The 24371-nt window shown below is 42.0% G+C and overlaps 1 protein-coding gene, 1 long non-coding RNA gene and 1 other non-coding gene across 5 annotated transcripts in view; 2 read left to right on the top strand and 1 right to left on the bottom strand.

Annotated features, from left to right (window-relative positions):
* Nucleotides 1–3514: 3514 nt before the first annotated feature.
* Nucleotides 3515–24247, bottom strand: LOC105864307 (uncharacterized). Its single transcript, XR_012920614.1, has 3 exons — nt 24162–24247; nt 9891–9996; nt 3515–5361 (listed from the first exon to the last, which is right to left on the bottom strand). It is a non-coding gene; the product is annotated as an uncharacterized LOC105864307 (long non-coding RNA).
* Nucleotides 7943–8047, top strand: LOC142872402 (U6 spliceosomal RNA). Its single transcript, XR_012920666.1, has one exon. It is a non-coding gene; the product is annotated as a U6 spliceosomal RNA (small nuclear RNA).
* The window catches only part of METTL21A (methyltransferase 21A, HSPA lysine), a 73856-nt gene continuing 72902 nt past the window's right edge, over nt 23418–24371 (top strand). Inside the window, exon 1 of one of the 3 annotated variants that reach the window (XM_012752095.3) lies at nt 23418–24364. The gene's annotated coding sequence lies outside the window, so the exon portion shown is untranslated. The remainder of the gene's footprint in view (nt 24365–24371) is intronic. The other 2 variants (XM_012752085.3, XM_076005879.1) reach the window with 2 other exon arrangements.

The following is a 24371-nucleotide window of genomic DNA, read 5'->3' as shown; positions in this document are numbered from 1 at the left end:
AGGTTGCTGTGAGCTAGGCTGACGCCACGGCACTCACTCTAGCCTGGACAAAAAAGTGAGACTCTGTCTCAAAAAAAAAAAAAAAAAAAAAAAAGCAATATAAGCTCAGTGCTGAAAAACTTAAAAAGTAAATAAAATCAATAATTAAAAATAATACATATGGCTGGTCCAATGGTAATGGGTTATCAGAACTTATTAACATTAGTGTCACTAAAGTTGGTATTCAACCCCCTACTGCTAAATTTGACTGGCTTTAAAAAATATATATATAATTCATATTCTGATAATGCTAACACTTATTGATAAACACGGTTTTACATTTGGCTCCATTGTTCCTCATTTTAGGCCTCAGTACACAGCTGTATTTATTTGATAAATTGTTATATATTTACACATATACATACATAATTAGTTGATATTACTATATTCTTTATAAAATGTGGCATTCTTTTCACTGAATATAATTAATATTTTATTTTATTAAAATTCTCTATAAATATTCTTAAGTGATAAAAATGATTTTTTACCATAATCAGGGAGTAATACTTTCTCACCAGGGACAAAAATGTTAAAAATATAATACTAAAATAAAAACTACCTATTATTCTGTTGTCAAGAAATCACTATTACAATTAACACTTTGATTTTGGGGAAATATATATTTTTGCTCTGTGCATATGTATATAATTGAGACAAATGGAATAGATGCTTTGAACTCCTGCTACATTTTGCCAAATTGTTTTTGAGAAAGTTTGTTCTCATTTAAATTGACAGCATTAGTGAATGAGAATGTTTATATCACAATATCCTCATCAACTTTATATATATATTTTTAATTTTTGCTAATTTTATAATGAGAAATGGCTGTGAATGTGAATTTATAAAAAATAAATATTTGTTGTGAAAATTATTGCTTCCTTGTAATTGTCTTATTTTATGGAGAAAATAAGAGTAAGTACATAATATTAAGAGCTCCAGATAACTAAGTTCTAGTTTATATCATGCCTATTTATACCCTTTTAAGCCAAGGTAAAAATGGCTGAAATATAGTTTTGCAAAACTGTATTATGTTAAATGGAATCAAAAGAATAAGAAAGTACCAGGTAAGGCAGGACAGTTTAAAGCAATCGGATCCCACCCATGATCAGAATTTCTTAAATATTCTACTTGGGTATATTTTGAAACTACAACAGATTTGGAAAGATACACATCAAAGACATAATTTCCAGAACATTAGAGTTATGAAGATAAACAACATCAGAAAAAGTTTAATTACTAGTCCAGTTACTATCTTCCTAAGCCTCCCTAATGCTGTTGTATGTGTTCCTCTGGTTATTCTGAGCCTGAACTTTTTTAAAAGAGTATTTATATTAATACCAGTTAAATTTATAGTGTGAATTACACACCCTAATTTTGTGACTTTACTGTTGAAGGGGAAGGAAAATCATATTTGTGGAATGTGCGGGTGTTTGTGGTTGGTATATATTAATAGAGTTCCCAGCCCTGAGAAAGTTTCTCTTCCCTACCTGAAAGGAAGCACAGTCGGTTGTGATGTCGGTGTGTAAGGCTACCATTGGGATCCCTAGATAAATATGAGATAATCCTAAGAGAAGTAGATCAACAGTGAAGTGGAAATGTTTGGATTGGATTTCATAAACATCAAGACACATGGGAACAAATGCAAAATTTTGGAATCTATTACAGACTGTGAATGCAATTTGACGCTGTCAATTGTGTGGCCATCTGAAAAGCGAAATCCCTTCCTACTTCATTTTCTGGTCTATAACTGTTACTTGTGAGTAATTACTGCTATCATTGTTCTGGGGGCCTTGTGTTGAAAATGCATGATAATCATGATAATGGAAGTATGGAATTCAAATGCTTTCTCCTGACCTTCAAGGCCTTAGATAGTAGTGACCTAAGGTTTTAACCTTGATCTCTCTCCTATGCAAAGCTTTGTTCCAGGAAAACTAGTTATTCCACATTCCCTCCCCACCGCTAGGCTTTGTTAGTGTTGGTCATTCCTGTCTGGAGTGCCACTCTTAACTAGGCTGTCTGCAGTTCTGTCTGTCAATCAAGGACCATTTCAAATGCTACTTCCTCCATGCCCTTTCTCTCCCATGAACTCTACTCTAAGGACGTTTCTTTTTCCTCTTTCTTTTCTTATTTTATTACCAACTTTATTTTTTTAAATCAGTTTTAGGTTCACAGCAGAATTGAGAGAAAGGTATAGAAATATCCCCACATATCTTAACCTCCCCCATTATCAACACCCCCCACCAGAGTGGTATAATTGTTACAAGTGATGAACCTACACTGACACATCATAATCATCTGAAGGCCATGGTCGAAATTAGGGTTCTGTCTTGGTGTTGTACCTTCTTTCTATGGGTTTGGACAAATGTATTAATATAATGAGATGTATCTATCATTATAGTATCATACAGAGGAGTTTCACTGTACTAAAAATCCCCTGTGCTCTGCCTAGTCACCCCACCGCTCCCCCAACCCCTGATCTTTTCACTGTCTCCACAGTTTTGCCTTTTCCAAAATGTCAGGTAGTTGGAATCACACAGCCTTTTCAGATTGGCTTCCTTCACTCAGTAATTGGCATTTAAGGTTCCTCCATGTCTTTTTTGGCGTGGTGGCTCATTTCTTTTTAGCACCGAATAATATTCCTTTGTCTGGGTGTATCACAGTTTATTTATCCATTCACCCACTGAAGGATGTCTTGGTTGCTTCCAAGTTTTGGCAATTATGAATAAAGCTGTTATAAACATCCGTGTGCAGGTTTTTGTGTGTGTGTGTGGACATAAGTTTTCACCTCCCTTGGGTAAATACCAAAGAATGTGATTGCTGGATCATATGGTGAAAGGATGCTTAGTTTTGCAGGAAACTGCCAAACTGTCTTCCCAAGTGGCTGTACCATTTTGCATTCCCACCAGAAACAGTTCCTATTGCTACACATACTCACCAGTATTTGGTGTCGTAAGTGTTCCAGATTTTGGCCACCCTAATAGGTGTGTAGTGGTTTTAATTTACATTTCCCTGATGACATATCTATCACCTGGGGCATCTTTTCCTATGCTTATTTGCTATCTATATGTATCCTCTTTGGTGAGCTGTCTGTTAAGGTCATTGGCCCTTTTTTTTTTAAATCAAGTTGTTTGTTTTCTTATTGTTGAGATTTAAGAGTTCTTTGTATATTTCAGATAACAATCTTTTATCAAATACATCTTTTGAAAATATTTTGTCCCAGTGTGTGGCTTCTCTTCTCATTCTTTCAACATTTTTTTTCACAGAGCAGAAGGTTTTTTTGTTTTTTTTTTGAGACAGAGTCTCACTTTGTTGCCCAAGCTACAGTGAGTGCCACGGCATCAGCCTAGCTCACAGCAACCTCAAACTCCTGGGCTCAGGCGATCCTCCTGTCTCAGCCTCCCGAGTAGCTGGGACTACAGACATGTGCCACCATGCCTGGCTAATTTTTTCTCTATATATTAGTTGGCCAATTAATTTTTTTCTATTTATAGTAGAGATGGGGTCTCGCTCTTGCTCAGGCTGGTTTCGAACTCCTGACCTCGAGCAATCTGCCCACCTCGGCCTCCCAGAGTGGTAGGATTACAGGCGTGAGCCACTGCACCTGGCCAGCAGAAGGTTTTAATTTGAATAAAATCCAACTTATCTATTATTTCTTTTACAGATTGTGCTGTTGGTGTATATCTAAAAAGTCATCACCATACTCAAAGTCATGTAGATTTTCTCCTATGCTATCTTCTAGGAGTTGTATAGTTTTGTGTTTTATATTTAGGTATATTATCCATTTTGAGTTAATCTGTATGAAGGGTGTAATGTCTGTGTCTAGATTCTTTTGTTGTTGTTGTTTGTGGGTGTCCAGTTGTTCCAGCACCATTTGTTGAAAAGTCTACCTTTGCTCCATTGTCTTGCCTCTGCTCCTTTGTCAAAGACCAGTTGACTATATTTATATAGGTCTATGCTGTTCCATTTATCTGTCTATCTATGAATACCACACTTTCTTGATTACTGTAGCTTTATGTTAAGTCTCAAAGTCACAGAGGAAGTCCTCCAACTTTGTAGTGTTTCTTCAATATTGTGTTGGCTATTCTGGGTCTTTTTTCTCTCCATATTCTTTAGAATCAGTTTGTCAATATACACAAAATAACTTGCTGGGATTTTGACTGGGAATGCACTGAATCTATAGATCAAGTTTGGAAAAACTGACATCTTGACAGTATCGAGTCTTCCTAGCCATGAGCATGGAATATCTCTGTTTATTTAATTCTTATTCTAAAGAGGGTTCTTTGAAGGTAGAAGCTATGTCACACACAATATGAATGACAGAGGTCTCCAGCTCGTTCCCATACTTCCCTACTGTGAAGTTGTTGTAGGGAAGTGACTATGTAGCCAGGAACTACATTGGCCAATATCTTGCATCCAGGTGTGGCTGTGTGACTTGTTCTTATCAGTGGGATGGAAGTGAAAGTGATGAATGTCACTTCTGGGCAGAGTGTCCTGAGAAGTGTGCATGTCTTCTTCACTTGCACCTCTTCACCAGTTTGAAGCAGAAGACTCTGATGCCCCAGAGTATGGCAGGAACTCAGGATAGCAGGAGCTGGAGTCCCTGTATCACCATGTGGAAGAAACTTGCCCTCTGACCTAGAACAGTATCGTTGAGATGTTAAGCGAGTATAAAATAAACTTTCATTGGTTAAGCCACTGAAATCTGATGTTTTATTTCTTACAGAACTAGAGCCACTTCCCTGACCAATACAACCTGGTATTTTTTTAGTGCTTGGCTCATTACATTTCATTTCATATGGCAGGTGCTCAAAAAGTATTTATTAAATTGAACTGAAAATTCAGAGACAAATACAAAGAAAATATAAGTTAGGTTATACTGTTAGAACATAGTGTAAGATATCTGATGACAACAAAAAATACTCTTTCAATCCTATTTTTGAAAAACATTACTGAAAAAAATGCATCCTATCGCAAGTCATTTGTTTTGCAGAATAAGTACTGACACTTGAGATCAGTCGTCACTGTGTTCTTGGCTAAGAGAAAATAAGATGTTTTGAGAATTGATGGTCATTCTGGTTGAATATGGCTGCCAAGTTTTCTTCTGGTTATAAGAGCCAGATGGCATAACCGTGAACAAGTAATGGCAGGATGAAAGATATTCCTTTTTGATTGTCAGATACTTGGGTCAGATTTTCAAATGAGACATAATTAGTGGATGGGGGCCCTTGGCCAGTAGCACTTCCATTTACACTTCAATTAGACTGTCATTGTAAAGTGAGGATGTTCGTATTGCTGGTATTGTTTCTGAGGTTGGGCTAAGTCCTAAAAAGGGGAGATAGATATCCATTAGCTCCAAGTCCAAAATGTCATCAGGCCAAAACAAGATTGGATCACCAGCACTCCAAATCACATTTAAGCCTGATTCAGTCTCTGATTAGATGTTGCAGTAGAAAATCAGAATCTAGAGCTTGAAGAGAAAGGGGAGAAGATAAAAAGTAACCAGAAATCTAGCACACAGCTTTGTTGGAGTTACTCTTTCATCTCCTTTCGGAGTGCTTCTTTTTTACCTCTTTCACTCATTTTATTTCTCCTCCATCTCAGTTAACAAGCTTCCCCATGGAGCAGGTTCCTTTAAGAGACTTTTTTTTTTATCTTTATGCCCAGATGGTTTGATTTACTTGACTGGCCTACTGTTTTATGGGAATCAGATTGTTCCCATAAAAATGTTAGTGAATCTTTATACATTTGTTTTTCTTTTTTAAACATGGGGTCTGGCTATGTTGCCCAGGCTGGAGTGCAGTTGTGCAATCATAACTCACTGTAACTCAAACTCCTGGCCTCAACCAATCCTCCAGCCTCAGCCTCCCAAAGTGCTAGGATTATAGTTGTGAGCCACTGCACCCGGCCTTTGGCTTGTTTTTGAGAACTTTTTCCAAATATTTTTTTTTTCTTAAAACAAAAAGCCAAACCCATACTTTCTGATAGCAAATAGACTATGACTTAGGCCTACTTTGGGGGACCCATTAGTGAGTTATAAAAATCAATTGACTGAGTCACAATCATTTCCAAAAATGAAATAAAATAGAATAGAAAATAAAATATCAAAGTGTGTTATAGTAGTTGGTAAATATCAATTTACAAACCTTCTGATTAAGTTACTTATCGTCAGCATGCGCTATGAGGCAAAATAAAATACTTCTTAATATTGGTTGCAGCCAAAAAGTTTGAAATCCATTGATTTAGCAGATATCTTCTGATTATCATTGGATTAATAGTTAACCACCTATTTTGGGGATTTCTTGAGGAAGAAGGGGAACATCAATGAAAACATAGAATATAAACTTTATTCATTGTAAAATATAGTTTTGATTTGCCATTTTTAAGAACCAATGATATTGAGCATTGTTTCATGTGCTTATTGGCTATTTGTGTATCTTTGGAAAAACGTTTATTCAAATCCTTTTCCCATTTTTAAATGTATCTATTATTGTTGAGCTGTAAGTGTTCTTTATATATTCCAGATGCACTCCCTTATCATACAAATGATTTAAAATATTTTCTCCTATTGATTGTCTTTTAACTTTCTTTTTTTTTTTTTTTTTTTTAAGACAGCATCTCTATCACCCACGCTGTGCAGCGGCATGACCACAGCTCACTGCAGCCTTGAACTCCTGGGCTCAAGCAATCTTCAATGAGTTTATCCCACTTGGAGTTTATTGAGTTTCTAGGATGTGTGATCTTTTCCATGAAATTTGGAAAGTTTTTGACCATTATTTTTTCAAATATTATTTCTGACTCTTTTTCTCTCCTTTCTTTATGGGACTCCCATTATACATATGTTGGTTGATTTTTATTTCCTTATTCAAAATTGTTATTACAGGCATAAGTACTCCTATAGGTGTATTTCTAGAAGTGGAATTGCTAGATTATGGCAGTGACATTAAGAATTTTGGTAGATATAAATAATTGCCTTCTCAAAAGTTTATAATAATACATGTTCATACCAATGATGTATGAACAAGCCTATTTTTCTTAGGAGTTCTTTTTATTGATACACTAGAGACGCTTTTTAAATATTGAAGGAGGTACTTATCTTCAGTTGGGTTGTATCTCTTAGGTGTGTCTTACACCTCTCAGAATCTTCCATCAATGTTGCTGTTACCTACTCCTCTACCTACTCCTTCTAGAATAATCCTCAGAAAACATGCACGAAACAGAAAGAAACGATGGGCCTATCTCCCAATGCTTTTTTGTCTGTTCTGTTCTGTTTCTCACTAAATGGAAGTCTATTCATCCTAAATTAATCTTGTCTGAAATGCGGAGCTGAGCTGTAACCCTTCTCTGAGTACTTAAGGCCATGAGGAGGCTTACACTTTATATACTTCTTTTTTTTTTTTTTTTTTTTTTTGAGACAGAGTCTCGCTTTGTTGTCCAGGCTAGAGTGAGTGCCCTGGCATCAGCCTAGCTCACAGCAACCTCAATCTCCTGGGCTCAAGCAATCCTGCTGCCTCAGCCTCCTGAGTAGCTGGGACTACAGGCATGCGCCACCATGCCCGGCTCATTTTTTCTATATATATTAGTTGGCCGATTAATTTCTTTCTATTTATAGTAGAGACGGGGTCTCGCTCTTGCTCAGACTGGTTTTGAACTCCTGACCTCGAGCAATCCGCCCTCCTTGGCCTCCCAGAGTGCTAGGATTACAGGCGCGAGCCACTGCGCCTGGCCTATATACTATTTTATTAACTGCTTTTTCCCCCGCTCATCCACCTTGTGTGAATATTTTCTAGTGTTTTCAACAATACAGTTTATAATGGCTGGATAATAATTTATAACTACAAAGAGAAATTCTAAGTTTGGTCACTTAGATGGTTTCTAATTTTTCCCCATTATAAATAACATTGCAGTGCTCACTTTGGCAGCACATATACTAAAATTGGAATGACACAGAGAAAATTAGCATGGCCCCTAAAAGTTAAAAAAAAAAAAGAAATAACATTGCAGTGATTATTAATAAGCTCTGGGAGGACAGGAGCCCTGTCTGTTTTGTTCCTTCTTGTGTTTTAGCATCTAACAGGGAGTCTGCCTCATAAAAACACCAATAAGTATGTGTAGAATAAATCTGTCTGAATAACAAGCTTTTATGTATTTAAATCTTTATTCACAAATTTGATTATTTCCCTGGGAAAAATCCCCAGAGAAGAAACTGGTAAGTCGGTGGATCTGTATATTTTTTTAACCCTTGGTCACTTCAAACTGCCTCCAGAAATGCTGTGCCAGTTTGCACTCCCACTGGAGTGCATTATATGGAAATGCATATTTTTCTTCTCTGGCTAACACTGATTTGTTTAAATCTATATAACTGATGGTTGAATAATAGGGTATTACAGTTTTAATGCACATTTCTTGTACGACAAATGACGTGGAACTTTTTTTTTTTGCAGCCCATGCAGGAAGAAGATGTCAACTTTTTAATGTCTTTGTCATTTCTCTCTCTCGACCAGCCGAAGCACATCACTTTGGAAAGGAGAGCTTGTCCCTCTGAGTCCCAGGAGCCACAGACTGGGGCTGCTCAGGGAACAAGAGGGCTATTCTGTGATTGCGACAACCCACATGCCTTTGTGGGAATCTCACAAGATGTCATCCTCATTGGTAAGAAAAAAAGCAGAGAGAAATCTAATTGTACCTTGCTTCTGGCACATTCTTCTCTCCCTGCACCAAGACCCAGGCAATTCAGGTTTATCGTATGGATCTTAGGAACTCAGGTGTGGGCTCTTGCAACTATCACATCCATTGATGTTCACCTTCCACTAGGTGGGTAGACTCTAAGCATTTTTTGTTTTGCACCCATGTTGGTACACAATTTTCAGGCATGCCTTTCTAATATATGTCTATTAATCAATAAAGTCTACACACGTACTATAATGCTAATGTATCAAATAAATATAAGTCTATCACACACAATACTCAACAATTTAAAGGTTGAGATTAAAAAGATATATTACATATATATGCACACACACATACATATAACTGGCAGTTCCAACATTCCTTCTTGCTCAGTGATATTTCTTTTTGGGCTCCTCCATTTTGACGTTGACTGCTTTGTGTATCTACGGAAAAGTGAGTTGTCTCCTGTCTAAGTATGTGAGCTCTTTATACATTTCTTAGCGGGATAGACTTCCTCAGCCACTGACAAGCTGGCTATATAAACCAGCACTTTCTAGGGGTTGAAAGAAGGGCCCTTGGCTGGGTGCAGTGGCTCACGCCTGTAATCCTAGCACTCTGGGAGGCTGAGGCAGGCGGATTGCTTAAAGTCAGGAGTTCGAAACCAGCCTGAGCAAGAGTGAGACACCATCTCTACTATAAAAATAGAAAGAAATTAATTGGCTAACTAATACATATAGAAAAAATTAGCCAGGCATGGTGGCACATGCCTGTAGTCCCAGCTACTTGGCAGGCTGAGGCAGGAGGTTCACTTGAGCCCAGGAGTTTGAGGTTGCTGTGAGCTAGGCTGACACCACGGCTTTCACTCTAGCCTGGGCAACAAAGCAAGACTCTGTCTCAAAAAAAAAAAAAAAGAAAAGAAAGAAAGAAGAAAGAAAGAAAGAAAGAAAGAAAGAAAGAAAGAAAGAAAGAAAGAAAGAAAGAAAGAAAGAAAGAAAGAAAGGAGGGAGGGAGGGAGGGAGGGAGGGAGGGAGGGAGGGAGGGAGGGAGGGAAGGAAGGAAGGAAGGAAGGAAGGAAGGAGGGAGGGAGGAAGGAAGGAAGGAAGGAAGGAAGAAAGAAGGGCCCTTTAAACTGGGAGTCTTTCTCGTCCTCCCTATTCCCCACTGCCTCACAACTAACAGCTCACCTGCTCATTCACAAATTGCAGTAGACGTCTGAGTTAAGGACAGCAGTGGAAGGAGCCTCGCCAGGAACTGCTTGATGCTGCAAGATCTTGCTTCCCAGTGATCCTACTGGTGAAATATTTATGTCACATACTGCGTAAACATTTAAGGTCTCTGCACAGAGAAATATACATCCAAAATAATGTAAAAATTTAATTAAAATAATAACAGTAACAACATACAGATAAAATTATGAGGGAATCTCTTTACCGAAAAATTTACTACCAGATGTTTTCACGGAAATATATTTCCCTAAAGAAAAAATCCTCTGATAGATTTTAATGAAAACTTTAAGGGGAAAATGAGAAGATCAGGACTAGGGCCCACTGCTGCCACCCTGAGCAACCACGCTGTATTGGAAAGGGCAGGGGGTTTCAGAGCCAGAGAGCTGGATTGGAACTAGCTTTGGGCCCTGAATCTGCCATGTACTAGCAGTATGACCTTTGGCCTTGAGATTTTTGGTCTATAACGGGGGATAATCATCTGGTTACAGCAATATTCTGAAAACCAAATGAGAGACACCCCACCAACCATCTTGTGTGCGGTAGTTGCTCAACAGATGTCTGTTCATTCCTTTCTCACTTTTTGGGGGGCCATGACAATTTCTTTCATTCCTGCTGTTGTCCTAACTTCAAGTTTGACTCTTTTATTCTTTCAGCATTGATGATGTAGAACATTTCTCCTAGAGTTACTTTAACTAGTTAAAAAAAAGTTTTAAATCTGAAACTTCTATTAGAAAAATCTATGCTCTATTTGTATCATCTGCAAGTCTGTAACGCCATATTGTTATTATGATTTGATAATTTTGATAATCATATTGTTATTATGATTTGATAATTTTAATTTTTATTTTGTTTAGTTTTTTTTTATGTCCCTTTTATTTATTATTTTCCCCTTCATGAGAGCAAGAAGAAACAAGTAGGGCTATTTCTGATGAAAGTTAGTTGGATATAGCCTCAAGTACTTTCATGTCATTGGCATCAAAATTATTTTTGGCCTTAGAAGATGATTTTTCTTCTTTTGTTTTTTTAATTATAGGTTACATCAGTATTTTAGAAATTCACACACACAGCAAAGCACATACCCACCCCTACTAAAAAACCTGTCTTGGGAGAAAGCTTTTCCATCTAGCTTTTTATGTTCAAATTTTCTTTGCCCCTGATTCAGTTCTGTAAATACAGGTTTATATTTAGCTACTTTTTCATTCTCCATATGTTCCTTCTAAAAACATTTCCTATTAAGGAATTTTAAATAGTTGCTCTCTTAGAGAATTGCTGAGTGAATGTGACCCTATGTGGGTAATGTGTTAGGTACTGTGACTGTTGGTGGCATCATGACTAACCCAGGCATCAGGGACACCACTCACAGAAGGTTCTCCTGCCACAGGGCCGTCCTGCTTCTCTGGAAACCTTGCCGCTGATGAACAGAGAGGACCAACAACAGTGTCTGCGGAGGTGGACGTCATGCCCCTGGGTGTTCAGCTCTTCCCCACCTTCCTTCTTTGGCTGGGCGTTGCTCTGTGGGACGGAGTGGGGAGTGGACAGCCAGAGGATGGGGAAGTCAGGTCACAGCACCACAGGCAAGAGGCCGAGCAGGAAGAGACGAGTGAGCCTGTGGGATGGACAAGCCATGATGCGTGGGCTCACCGGGGCAGGGCAGGCCTGGAGTTTCTCAGCCCAGCCGAGGACTTTGGCTCCAGACCTGCAGTTCTTTAAAGGAGCCCATCCTGGCCACCCGACAGGCCTCAGGCTGCATCTTCTCTCAAGGAAGCCACTTCCATCTGGCTGAAACAGCATGCGGGGAGAGGGGACAGGTTGCAGAGCCAGTGAGACTGGCTGTGGAATCCCTTCAGGCCTCAGTTTCCTCATCTCCAAAGCCGGGTTAACACTGCCTCCTGTGCAGGGCGAATGTGATGACTGTGCCTCAGCTATGCGCCCCTTGGTCGCCAGGCTGCGCTCGGGCCCTTTCTTGTTTTCCTCATGTTTGCATCTGTCCTATCAGCACATCTTGGACTCCCTTTCAGTTCTTTCCATTTTTATGCTCTTGCCTTTGCCTTCAGGGCTTTTTGTTCTACTCGATTTGCCCCAGTAGATGGTGGGTTCTGCTTCTTCCTTTCTAGAAACGTTGTTTCCATGGTAGCTGAATGTTACTACATTTACCACATTTTCTTCAGCTAAAAGCTCCTTGAAGAAAATCACCATGACGATGGGGAGGCCATCAGGTGCTCTTTGGGTGGAATGTTCAAGAAAACTTCCCATAGCCTTCATAGAGCCCAGAGCCCGTGAGGCTCCCGTTAGTGAGGAATGCTCCTTCCCTCACCAGGAGCTCCACGTGTGTCACTTCAGGCCTTGCTGTCCTTTGACGTGCTTTGGGAATGACAAACTCCTGACGTGTGGCTCACGCTTGTCCTTTATCCTTCAGGAGCAGGTCTATGGGCAGCACCTTCATGTTCCTGTGCCCCTCCCTCCATGCTGTAGGAATCACAGGGAAGCCTGCACTCATCCCACGTGGCCTGTGACCCATCTGGGGGGTCAGCTTGGTAGTGGGAGGTCCGTCTGCCTGCAGAGGCAGGCCACGTCTTCCAGTAAATAATGGGGATATTTTTGCCTTTGGCTTTATTGTTTTATTTCTCAGCTTGCTTAGAACCCAGAGAAGAAAAAGTGAGATGTTATTTGCTAGTGCTCCTCGGAGACCCCAAGAGTACTGTGAATGAATGAGGTTGTGTGGGCAAGACGACAAGGAGTGGAGGGAACTGTGCAAACCAAAGAGAGCGATGGTTCAAAGAGGGTAGAGCCGAGCTGGCTCTAGTCCATTGCTATCCTGAGGGCATTTGGACCCATGTTTGCCACATATTTCAAAATTTTCAAAGAAAGCCATTTCTAAGAAATGATTTCAAATAAAGTCATTATCTTGATTTTATTTTGTTATCTTGATTTTTATCTGACATCTTGCTAGGTGTTGAATGAGTCCCCCAAAAGGCATGTGCTAGATGGAAATGTCACTCCTAATGCAACACTGTTGGGAGGTGGGACCAAGTGGAGGGCTTAGGTCACGAGGGGTCCACCCTCGTGAATGGCTTAATGCCGATCATAAAAGGGCATCAGAAGGGCAAGTTCATTCTCTTGCTCTCTCTCACTCTTTTGTTGTCCTTCCTTTCGCCTGAGGAGGACGCAGCAAGAAAGCCCTCCCGGATGCTGGCTTCTCCTTCTTGGACTTCCGCCTTCAGAGCCATGAGCCAATACATTTTTGTTCATTATAAATTAGTCTCAGGTACCCTGTTATGGCAGTACAACATGGACTAAGATGCGTCTCCCTACTTTTAAAAACAAACAAAACACCGTGAGAGCCAAGTGTGTATGGGACAACAATACACATCTGCAGGCCAAGGCTGTCTGGGGGCTGCCAGTCTGGGGCGCTGCCTGCATCCAGCCCTGGGTCCTCAGCACTGCCTTCTCCCTGGTCACATCTGCACGCAGTTCCACTCCCACTGCCTTGTATACCATCAGGACAGTGTGAACCCCAAATGCTCTGCGTCATCTGGGAAGAGGCACTGCTGTAAATATGTGAGTTCTTTTGGAACTACAAACTAGCATTTTCATTTGATAATTTACCATTCTCCTCTTGGTGGCATCTTTTGGTCTGACTTTCTTAAAATGTATTCTCTTTTCTAACTACACACAAATTAACCTGTATAATATGCAAAGGCAAATGGCTCCATGACTTTTCTTAGAATCATTGGGCGTGGTGGCTCACACCTGTAATCCTAGCATTCTGGGAATCCAAGACGGGAGGATCATTTTGAGTTCAGGAGTTCGAGACCAGACTGAGGAAGAGTGAGACCCTGTCTCTACTGAAAAATAGAAAAATCAGCCAGGCATCATGGCATGCACCTATAGTCTTAGCTACTTGTGAGGTTGAGGCAGGAGGATCCCTTGAGCCCAGGAGTTTGAGGTTACAGGGAGCTGTGATGATGCCACTGCATACTACCCCAGGCAACAGAGGAAGACTCTGTCTCAAAAAATAAAACCAAAAAAATAGACTGTCGATAGCTTCTTGCCCAAACATGTATCACACCTGTGAATACTACTGAAACCTAGGTTAATGAAACACATACAAACAATGAAAGTAACTACTATTAGTAATTCTTTAGCATCATTGACTTGTGAGGTAAGCAATAATTTAATGTGGTTGTTCTGAATTGTAACATTCTTTTATTCATTTTTTTTTTTTTTTTTTTTTTAGAGACAGAGTCTCACTTTGTTGCCCAGGCTAGAGTGAGTGCTGTGGCATCAGCCTAGCTCACAGCAACCTCAAACTCCTGGGCTCAAGCAATCCTGCTGCATCAGCCTCCCAAGTAGCTGGGACTACAGGCATGCGCCACCATGCCCGGCTCATTTTTTCTATATATATTAGTTGGCCGATTAATTTCTTTCTATTTATAGTAGAGACGGGGTCTCGCTCTTGCTCAAGCTGGTTTCGAACTCCTGACCTCAAGCAATCCGCCTGCCTCGGCCTCCCAGAGTGCTAGGATTACAGGCGGGAGCCACCACACCCGGCCTCATTTATTCATTTAACAAATATTCATTCGGTAGTCTTTGGCTAAAACCACAGATGTGATTGTATAACCCACTAGAACACAAGACTGGAAACCTCTCCCCAAGCTGCTGCTTCTGTCATGTTGTTGAATGAGAGCGCCAGGCATGGCTGCAGTTGTCAGGGAGCTGGGAACACATGTGATTTCATCAGCAAAATGAAAAATCCAAATGTTGCTATTTATGCTACACATTCCCTCAGTGTAGTACTGAGCCATTGTCTTTTTTTTTTTCTTCTCTCTGCAGTGAGGTCTCAAGAAAATAATTGACAAGAGAAGAACTTAAGCAAAATGGTGGTGAGCACAATTATACCAGGACTACTATGTATATGGTTATTTTTTCTGTGTCACCTACTTGAGCTTTAGTCCTTAAGACTTTTGAGCATCCTAAAGACAGCTCTTTATTATCTGCATATCAGTGCCCTCTGGGGCAGCCAGCCTCACCCCTGGGGTCTCCCAGGGGCTGTTCCTCACACAGAGCAGTTGGGTAGTGACAATGTGGACATGCCTCTCCTGAAAGGTGTAAGCTGTTAGTGGAGTTGGTACTTCGAGAGTTTCAGTCTTGTGTTTGACTGACTCTTCAGACTTCTCTTGTGCCATTTCCCCTTTGCTCCTGGCTTGTAAGCTGACAGTTTCCCTCTTCTGCCTGTGGCTTTTGCACTTTCTGTTCCCTTGCTTGAAATGCCTTTCCCTTGGCACTTTAGGTAGCTGTTTCCTTCTAATCTTCTAACCCTTTAAGCTTTTAATTTTTTACATTTCCATTTAAATGTCACCTCCACATTTAAATGTGACCAACCTGGGAAATAGTGAGACTCTATCTCTACAAAAAATAAAAACAAAAAAGTTGGGTGTGGTGGCATGAGCCTGTAGCCCTAGCAAATGGGAGGCTGAGGCAGGAGGATCGCTTGAGCCCGGAGTTTGAGGTTACACTGAGCTACGGTTGCACCACTAGCATTCTAGCCTGGGTGACAGAATGGGACCCTGTCTTTAAATGAAATAAAAAATAAATGTTATCTCCTGAGAGCTCTCTCTTTTCCCCAACTCCAATGGCCTGCCCTTATGTGCTAGTGAAGATAGACTATCCATTGCAATAGTGAAGACACTCCAAATCCCAGTGGCTTAACACAATGAAGATTTATTTCTTGTTCATTTCACAACCCAGTGTGAGTTGAGAAGCTTTTCTCTAAGCAGTGACTCAGGGATCCAGCACCTCTGGGACATGCAGATGGGGAAGAAAGGGCTCCCAGGCAGGGGCATTATATCCCATATCCTACTGGCTGGAACCCAGGCATATGTCCCCAAGTTATTCGAAAGCAGGGTTGGGAAGTTAGTCTTCCTTTACATAGATTATTTCATTTAACTATCACAGCAAGCCTATGAGCTAAATAGTAATATCATGCTCATTTTACAGATAGAACACTGAGGCTTAGAGAGGTTAACTAAGGTTAGTACGTAGCTAAGAGCTGGGGTTGGAACCCAGGGTACTAGCCTCTGAAGCCCACTTCTAACACTGCCTCTGTATTGCTTTCATGTTAAAGGTAACAGGAATACTGATAACACATAAATTGTGTATTTATATTCAGTGTTAGAAACTCAAGAGTTTTACAAGTATTCTTGAATAACAGTAGCTTAGACTGAGAAGATAGTTTTGTTAAGAAGGCTAAAGAACACTATTTTATTTTTATTTTTTGTAGAGACAGGGTTTTGCTATGTTGTCCAGGTTGGTCTCAGACTCCTGGTCTCAAGTGATCCTTCTGCCTCAGCCTCCCAAGTGTTGGGATTATAGGCGTGAGCCACTGCACCTAGTCTAAGGAAGTTTAGGCCAGTAGTTCTCCAAATATAGTCTGCAGCTTCTGGAGAACCTTGATACCTTTTTAGAGGATCCATGAGAACAAAATTATTTTCACATTAATACTAAGATGTTATTTTCCCTTTCATTCTCCTCTCATGAGTATACTGTGGAGTTTTCCAGAGGCTCCCTGACAAGTGATGATGTCACTGCTATGATGTTAATGAATAATGGAGGTATGGTATAAATGAACTAACAAATAGCTTATTACTTTAAGTTTTAATTTCATAAAACTTAACATTTCTAATACAATAAATATCAACAGACTCACATAAACAAAATTTCTTTGGGGTCCTCAATAATTTTTTTTTTTTTTTTTTTTTTTTGAGACACAGTCTCACTCTGTTGCCCAGGCTAGAGTCCTGAGGCATCAGCCTAGCTCACAGCAATCTCAAACTCTTGGGCTCAAGCAATCGTCTTGCCTCAGCTTCCCGAGTAGCTGGGACTACAGGCATGTGCCACCGCACCTGGCTAATTTTTCTAATTTTAGTTGTTTGGCTAATTTCTTTCTATTTATAGTAGAGACAGGTCTCGCTCTTGCTCAGGCTGGTCTTGAACTCCTGAGCTCAAGCAATCCGCCCGCCTCGGCCTCCCAGAGTGCTAGGATTACAGGCATGAGCCACTGCGCCCGGCCTGCCCTCAATAATTTTAAAGAGTATAATGGATCCTGAGACCAAAAAATTTGAGAACTGCTGTTAGGTTGGAGAGTTCAAGGCAATGTGTTTTCTGATATCAGTTTAATCTCTAGTATATAGCAATTAAGATTCTCAGTTTTTTAAAAAACTTTAAAAAATCTCTCTCTCAATTTTTTTAATGTTAAAATGGGATTACACATACTTATAATATTGAATAAAAGACTAATTTAAAACATCAGTCATAGTAACCTGAAATAGAATCAAGCATTCTAAAAAACTAAGACAAGGAGAAACATTAATAATGAATTAAACGAAATTTCCTCAATATTGTTTCTTTTCCCCCTCAACTTCATTCTTTTTCAGGAATAGTGGGAAAAACCAGGCATGGTGGCTTATGCCTATAATCCCAGCACTTTGGGAGGCCAAGGTGGGAATATCCTTTGAGACCAGCCTGGGCAATGTAGTGAGACCCTGTTCCTAAAACTTTTTTTTAGAAAATAGTCAGGAATGGTAGCACACTCCTGTAGTCCCAGCTACTCCTTGGGAGGCTGAGGCAGGAAGATTGCTTCATATGAGCCCAAGAGTTCAAGGCTGCAGTGAGCTATGATGGTGCCACTGTGCTCCAGCCTGGGTGACAGAGTGAGACCCTGTTTCTCAAAAAAGAAAAAATAGTGGGAAAATGTGTCCAATTTGCTAATTTGCTATCATCACAACATTCACTTGGTGAAGGTGTCTGTTTATTGGAGATTAGTAGTATAATCAATTTACCTTGACCCACATTAATGAAAATTCACTACAGGTGAAATGCCATCGTAACAAAATTCATTTTAACTGCATACCATGTAAACAGATAGCTTTTAAAACTGGCTGATGATTTGGTGTGTTATCCCATGCTGTTGTCACTATTGTAAATTTCAGTTTAAATAAAGTCAAATAGCCATTCTCTTCCAGTCCACTGCAATGGCTACCTGTCACAATAACTTGATCTTTATAAAATTTGATACCTTAATAGAGAAAGTAAGCTGTATTGGCACAAAGTAGCCCATTTATAAAATGACAGATAAGGCTTGCCCAAGTGCATAGTAATGCTTGATTTAAGGCTTGATAGCACTGGCTTTATTTAAATTATCCTAGCTTTTGAAAATTTAAGATTCTAAATGACAAACTAAAAACCTCAATAAACCAGAATAAATAATCCAACACTGCTATGAGTGCATAATAGCTAAGTTCTATGGAGTAATAACTATGGTCAGGTGTTATATGTGGTGATTGACATGGTTTAGCTCATTCACCACTTCCCAGCACTCCAAAGAGGCAGGCATTACTACCATTCCATTTTTACATAGAAAAGAAATGGATCTTTGCAGGATTTAAACTCGGACATTATGAATCAATAGCCCAAGCTCTCAACCCCTATCCTATCCACATTTCCACTGTAAAACTGTGAATTTTAAACAAAAACTCAGAAGAGTTTTTTTTTTTAGAGATGGGGTCTTGCTATGTTGCCCAGGCTGGCCTCAAACTCCTGAGCTCAAGCAATCCTCCTACCTCAGCCACTGTACCCAGCTCAAATTCATAAGAGTTCAAAAAAGAAGTATTTTCATTAAAATTTTGTCCTTATTGGTTTGTCTTAGCTGCTTTGGTTGCTGACTATTGTGGGTTGAATTGTTTCCCCCACTCCCCCCACTTGAAAAGATATGCTGAAGTCCTAACCCCACTATCTACGAATGTAACCTTTTTTGGAAAATATATACACATTTGCAGATGTAACCAAGTAAAGATGAGGCATTCTGGATTAGCGTGGACCCTAAATTCAGTTATTGGTGTCCTTATAAGAACAGGGGGAATTGGAGACCTAGACACACAAGAAAACTGTCATGTGAAGACAGAGGCAGAAACTGGGGTTATGTTGCCACAACCAAGGAACACCTAGGGCCACCAGAAGCTAAAAAAGACAAGGAAGCATTCTTTTCTAGAACCTCTGGAGGAAGCATGGCACTGCTGACACCTTGATTTCCGACTCCTAGCCTCCAGAACTATGAGAGAATAAATTTCTGTTTTTTGGTTGTTTTGTTTTCGTAGGCTACCCAGTTTGTGGGCCTTTGTTCTGGCAGTCGTGGGAACTGCCTTCCTGGGCTGCAGTCCCAGCTGAACCTAAGATCTCGAGATCAGGGCCGTGGTTTTTGCTGCACTGCCATGCCAGCACAGAGTGGATAGAGAGATTGCACATCAAATGAATGAATGACCTGAACAAATTGAGCTCATGATTTGGTCCACATTCTGAGACTTATTTTGATGGTCTCGTTTTGGAGTGAGATCACTGAGAATCTTCAAAACATAAGGAAACATTGCCTTAAATACATTCTAGAACAAGGCAAAATATAAAGAAAAAATATAGCAGGTTTTAAAATTTACACGATGAACTTGTAGGCAACGGGGAGCCCCTGACATGCACAGTTGTGAAGATTGCACGCAAAGGGATGGCTGCAGGTTTTTAGGAAAGGGTGGCAGAGTGACGATATGGAGATGCTCTGTTCCGGCTGAGAAGCAGCTGGTGGGCAGCCAGCAGAGCAGTGCTGCCAACGTTTACCGCCAATGTGGCAGCCCAGGGTGTGCTGATGTTGGCCTGTGAAAAGGAGACCAGGTGGCCAGTCTAGAAATACTGGGCTTTGTGTCTGAGGAGGAAAGGAGGTTTCAGGGAGAAACAAGACGACTTCGCCACACATTAAGTTTTCTTGAGTGTTTAGATCACAGGATACTCTGGGAGGAGCAAATCTCCTCAGGAGTGGGGAGGGGACAGAACACCCAGGGTCATTTGTGGTGGTGGCTGGGGGGTGGGGTGGGCATCCACCTCTTCAACCTAGCATAGAATGGATAGAAAGATGGAGCTGAAGATCACGCTTGTATTTCACAAACATTTATGGAGGTTCCTGCTAGCTCAAGTCATTTCCTGACAGTGGTGCCATGAGGAGACCGATGTCTTTCAAACATACGTCCTTCTGTTAGGATCAGGTTGTCCGGCAAATTTGGCTGAAGTTAGCTGTTACCAACTCATGTATGAGGAACTTGTAGAACATTTATTTCTGTCTACATGACTTCTTAAAAACAAACAAAAACATCTATTTTCTGGGACTTTGGTTGCATGTATCTGGCACTCAAGCCAGCTTAAACAACAAAGCAAATTTTATTATCAGATTACATTGGTGTCCTATGGGACCTTAGAGCCCAGGTGCAGCCAGGAAGTGCTCAGGACAAGAGAGTCATCAGGAAGCCCAGCAACTATGCCCCAAGCTTCTGCTGGCATCTGCTCTCTGTAGACTGGTTTCTCCAACTACATGGCACACTGAAGATGGCTCCACACAGGTGTGACTTTATATCTCCTTTGTTTAAGGGACCAGCATGGACCGAATGTATTAGGATTGTTTTTTTTTTTTTTGGCAGGGGACAAAAAAACAAAAAACAAAAAGCAAAAAAGAAAACAAAGGCAGCTCCAACAGGCTTAAGCTAATTAGGGAGGGAATTTAACAGCTCAAATAACCAAAAATTCCAGGCCAGCTGGATCCAGGTGGTTGAATGATGTCATCAGAAGGCAGCCTCCCTCCACCAGGGCCTAAACTCTCTGCTGGTTTTGTCCTCTAGGTTTCTCTCCTTCTCTAACAGGCTGGTTCTCCGAGAGTCCCAAGAAGTCTCAGGATATGGGTGCCAGTTAAGCCCAGCGTGGGTCACATGTTCACTTCTAAACCACCTACGGCCAGATGGATGGAATACGCTCATTGGCCAGGCCTGGGACATATGCCTGGTCACCTGAGGTTATATCCATCCCAAACACATAATAGTAACAGCAAATGCTATATAAAGTTTACTATTTGCTAGGTACAGTTCTAAGTGGATAAGTTAACTCATTTAGGTTTGATAAAGGTTAGATAACTTCAGGTTATCTTCTCTGTTTACAAATTTAATCATCACATTATCCCTATTTTATAGATGGGGAAATTAAGTCACGGGTTAATGCATTTCACTGAAGCCCTCATAGCTAATAAACTGTAGAGCTGAGAGTTGACCCAGAACTCGGACCCAGAAGCTCAGCTCTTGACCTGAAGAGAGGGAACTGCTACCAGGAAAATGAGAAATAGATGCTGGGTGGCAATAACTAATGGATGTCCATCAGTTACTCTGAATTTTCCTTCTGCAGAGATTTATTTACAAAGCCTGAGACTGGGTATCCATGCTAGTCCTGGGAAAGGGGGGAGGGCATGGATAGGGATCAAGCTGTATCAAGGTTGTACCAAGGTGGCTGCTTCTACTATGACCTTGTACATGGAATAGTTCCAGAAAACAGAAGGGACAAAAGCATAAGTGCCCTTCTACCATTATTTTCTGGTCAGGAGTCATATGATGAGGGAAAGACAATTTTAGTTATGCAGATAAAAGTAAAAAACTACCAACCAAAGGCCTCTTCAGGTACTTATTTATATTCTACCCCACCCTAAATTCTGCTACCCAAAGGGGCTGAGCAGTCTGAAAGAGTCCAGCAATTGGAAGGTGCACAGGAGGTCCCTTAGGCTGGAGGAGATGCCCAAGCATGTTCTCTTTTTAGTTGTAAAGGTGGGCACCTAGTCCACCTTTTTATAAGAAAAAAGCATAATTTTATAAATTGTTATATTATGATTAAACTGTACTTTGGAGTTACTCACAAATAATGCAGAAAGTAAACCCACCTTTTTGCATATATATCTGCAGCAAGACTATCAGTAAAAGTAATGTCTTCAGTTCTTACAATTAGTTTGATAAAGCTGTTACGTAATCTTAGGTTAATGCTGACCTGGAGGTGGGAGTCATCATGAGCTAGGCAGATCTCTGGAAAAAAGACCTGCTTTACTGAATACCTAAACATTCGTACTTAAAAATGCCATCTAACTTTTAAAACTCTGTGGCTCATTCACACCAGTGTCCTGTCTGCTTTTGCTGAGTTATACTGTGGCAAGCCCAAATCTCAGCAGTTACCTCGACAAAGGTTTCTTTCTCACTCACGTTTCACACTATCTCACAGGTCAGCTGTGGCTCTGCTCTACCTGGGAACCTGGGGTTGAAGAGCTCTGCAGTTCCTGAGCAGAGGAGAAAGAACAATGGCACAGCTATGACAGGAACCCAGTGCTCCTGCACAGGGGTGGCAAATGTCATTCCCACCCACGTTCCATCAGCCAAAGCAAGTCAATAGAAAAGATGGAGAACAGGGAGAAGGAATGAAGGAGGGGCCTGACTCCCTTAGGCAGGCTTCAAGGCTGAGAAGCCTGGGATCTAGGGAGGGTTAGTAAATTACTCAAGGTCATCCCATTTCAAGTGTCCAAGGAAGAATTTATATTTTCAAGGTTTCTCTAGCCCCAAAGTCCATACTCTTTCTTGTGCCCAACACTGGCTCCCTCCAAAAAAGGGACAGATAGGCCAGGCAAGGTGGCTTACACTTGTTATCCTAGCACTCTGGGAGGCTGAGGTGGGAGGATGGCTTGAGGCTAGGAGTTCAAAACCAGTTGGGCAAGACCCCAACCCTACTGAAAAAAGAAAAATTAGCCCAGTGTGGTATGTGTGCCTGTAGTCTCAGCTACTCCAGAAGCTTAGGGAGGAGGATGGCTGGAGCCCACGAGTTTGAGGTTGCAGTGAGGTATGATGACTGCCACTGCACTCTAGCCAGGCAGACAGAGCAAGACCCCTGTCTTATAATTTAAAAAACAAAACAAAAGGACAAACAGAGAAAACAAGGAAAGAATGGGAGGTTCTAAAAAAGGAAAAGAAAAAACAAAGTCCAGAGGCAGAAGCAGCACTGAGCAGCAGAAAAGGTAACAGAGAAAGGAGATACTAAAAGAGAAAGGAGGCCAGGTGCGGTGGCTCACGCCTGTAATCCTAGCACTCTGGGAGGCCAAGGAGGGCAGATTGATTGAGGTCAGGAGTTCGAAACCAGCCTGAGCAAGAGTGAGGCCCCGTCTCTACCATAAATAGAAAGAAATTAATTGGCCAACTAATATATATAGGAAAAAATTAACCGGGCATGGTGGCGCATGCCTGTAGTCCCAGCTACTTGGGAGGCTGAGGCAGGAGGATTGCTTGAGCCCAGGAGATTGAGGTTGCTGTGAGGTAGGGTGACACCATGGCTCTCACTCTAGCCTGGGCAACAAAGAGAGACTCTGTCATAAATATAAATAAATAAATAGAGAAAGGAGATGGGGAGACTACTGGAAGAGAAAAAAAAATAAAGGTAAAAGGCCCTCACTGGTGGTCTTCAGAGTTACCTAAGTCACCTTCGCAGCCGCAAGCCCCAGCCTTCCATTGGAGGGTTAGAGACTGAGGAGAGAGGCCGGGGCGCCTGCGGGACGGCGGAGGCCAGGAGGGAGTGGTTAAGGCCGTTCCGGGAACTCTTGAAAATAGGAACGCTCGGCCGCTCACACCAGCTAAGGCGCTCAGGTGGCGGGGTCCGGGTGTCGCGAGTTTACTTCCGTTCATGCTGACGTGCAGCCGGGGCTGGGAATCACCGTGAGAGAGGCGGCGTAGGGGGACAGGGCTTGGGGGTCAAGGGTCGGGGAAGAAAAAAGCCTTCCCGAAGAGGAGGTCGCCGGCCGCCGCGCGGTCACTGTCGGCGCTCACTCCGGCCGCGCGCTCCCCACAGGCCTGCGGCCCCTCTCGCGTCCAGCACGGGCGTCCCGGGGGCAGACGTCTGTCCGCACCCCGAGAAGGCAGACGAGGGCGCCGAGTCTGCGGGAACCGCCGGGTCAGCGCCTGGCCCACCCCGCCCATTTTAAAGCTAGGCCCGGGCACCACGCGCCGACTCCGCGTTCGCGCTTTAGTTGAGAAAGGCTTTGTAACTTTTCCACTCGGAGGCCGCCAGGCGGGCGATGACGCCGCTTCGGTCCCCACGTTGATGACGCGGGCACAAATGGGTGACCGTGCATTCTTCGGAGCGAACTTTCTCCTTCACCCTCTGCCTGGCAACCTTTAAAACTAAAAAAACAAAAACAAAAACAAAAAACAACAAGCAAAACGCACAAGCGAGAAAACGAGCACCTGGAAAAGCGGAACCGGCACAAGAGCGGGCCTGGCGCGGGGCGGGGGACTCTTCCGAGCGCCCCACGCCCCCTCCGCGCCCCCGCCCCGCCCCCACGGCGCTTACCTCGGCGGCCGGGCAACGGACCGGGTCGCTAGTACACCCGACAGACCCGCGCAGGGACGCCCGGGTCTCCCTCCGCCGCGCGGGAGCACCGGAAACGCGTGCTCCGGCCCGGGCCGCCCGCCGCCCGGCTCTGCGGCGTTTTGCGGCCGGGGGTTTCCGTAGCCAGCCCGGGGCAGGGAACGCGCAGCGCACGCGCGAGAGCCGTAAGTA

This window comes from Microcebus murinus, chromosome 8 (assembly GCF_040939455.1).
Source record: "Microcebus murinus isolate Inina chromosome 8, M.murinus_Inina_mat1.0, whole genome shotgun sequence".
Lineage (NCBI taxonomy): Eukaryota > Metazoa > Chordata > Mammalia > Primates > Cheirogaleidae > Microcebus > Microcebus murinus.
The sequence above is the reverse complement of the archived record's forward strand: the minus strand, read 5'-3'. Positions and strand labels throughout refer to the sequence as shown.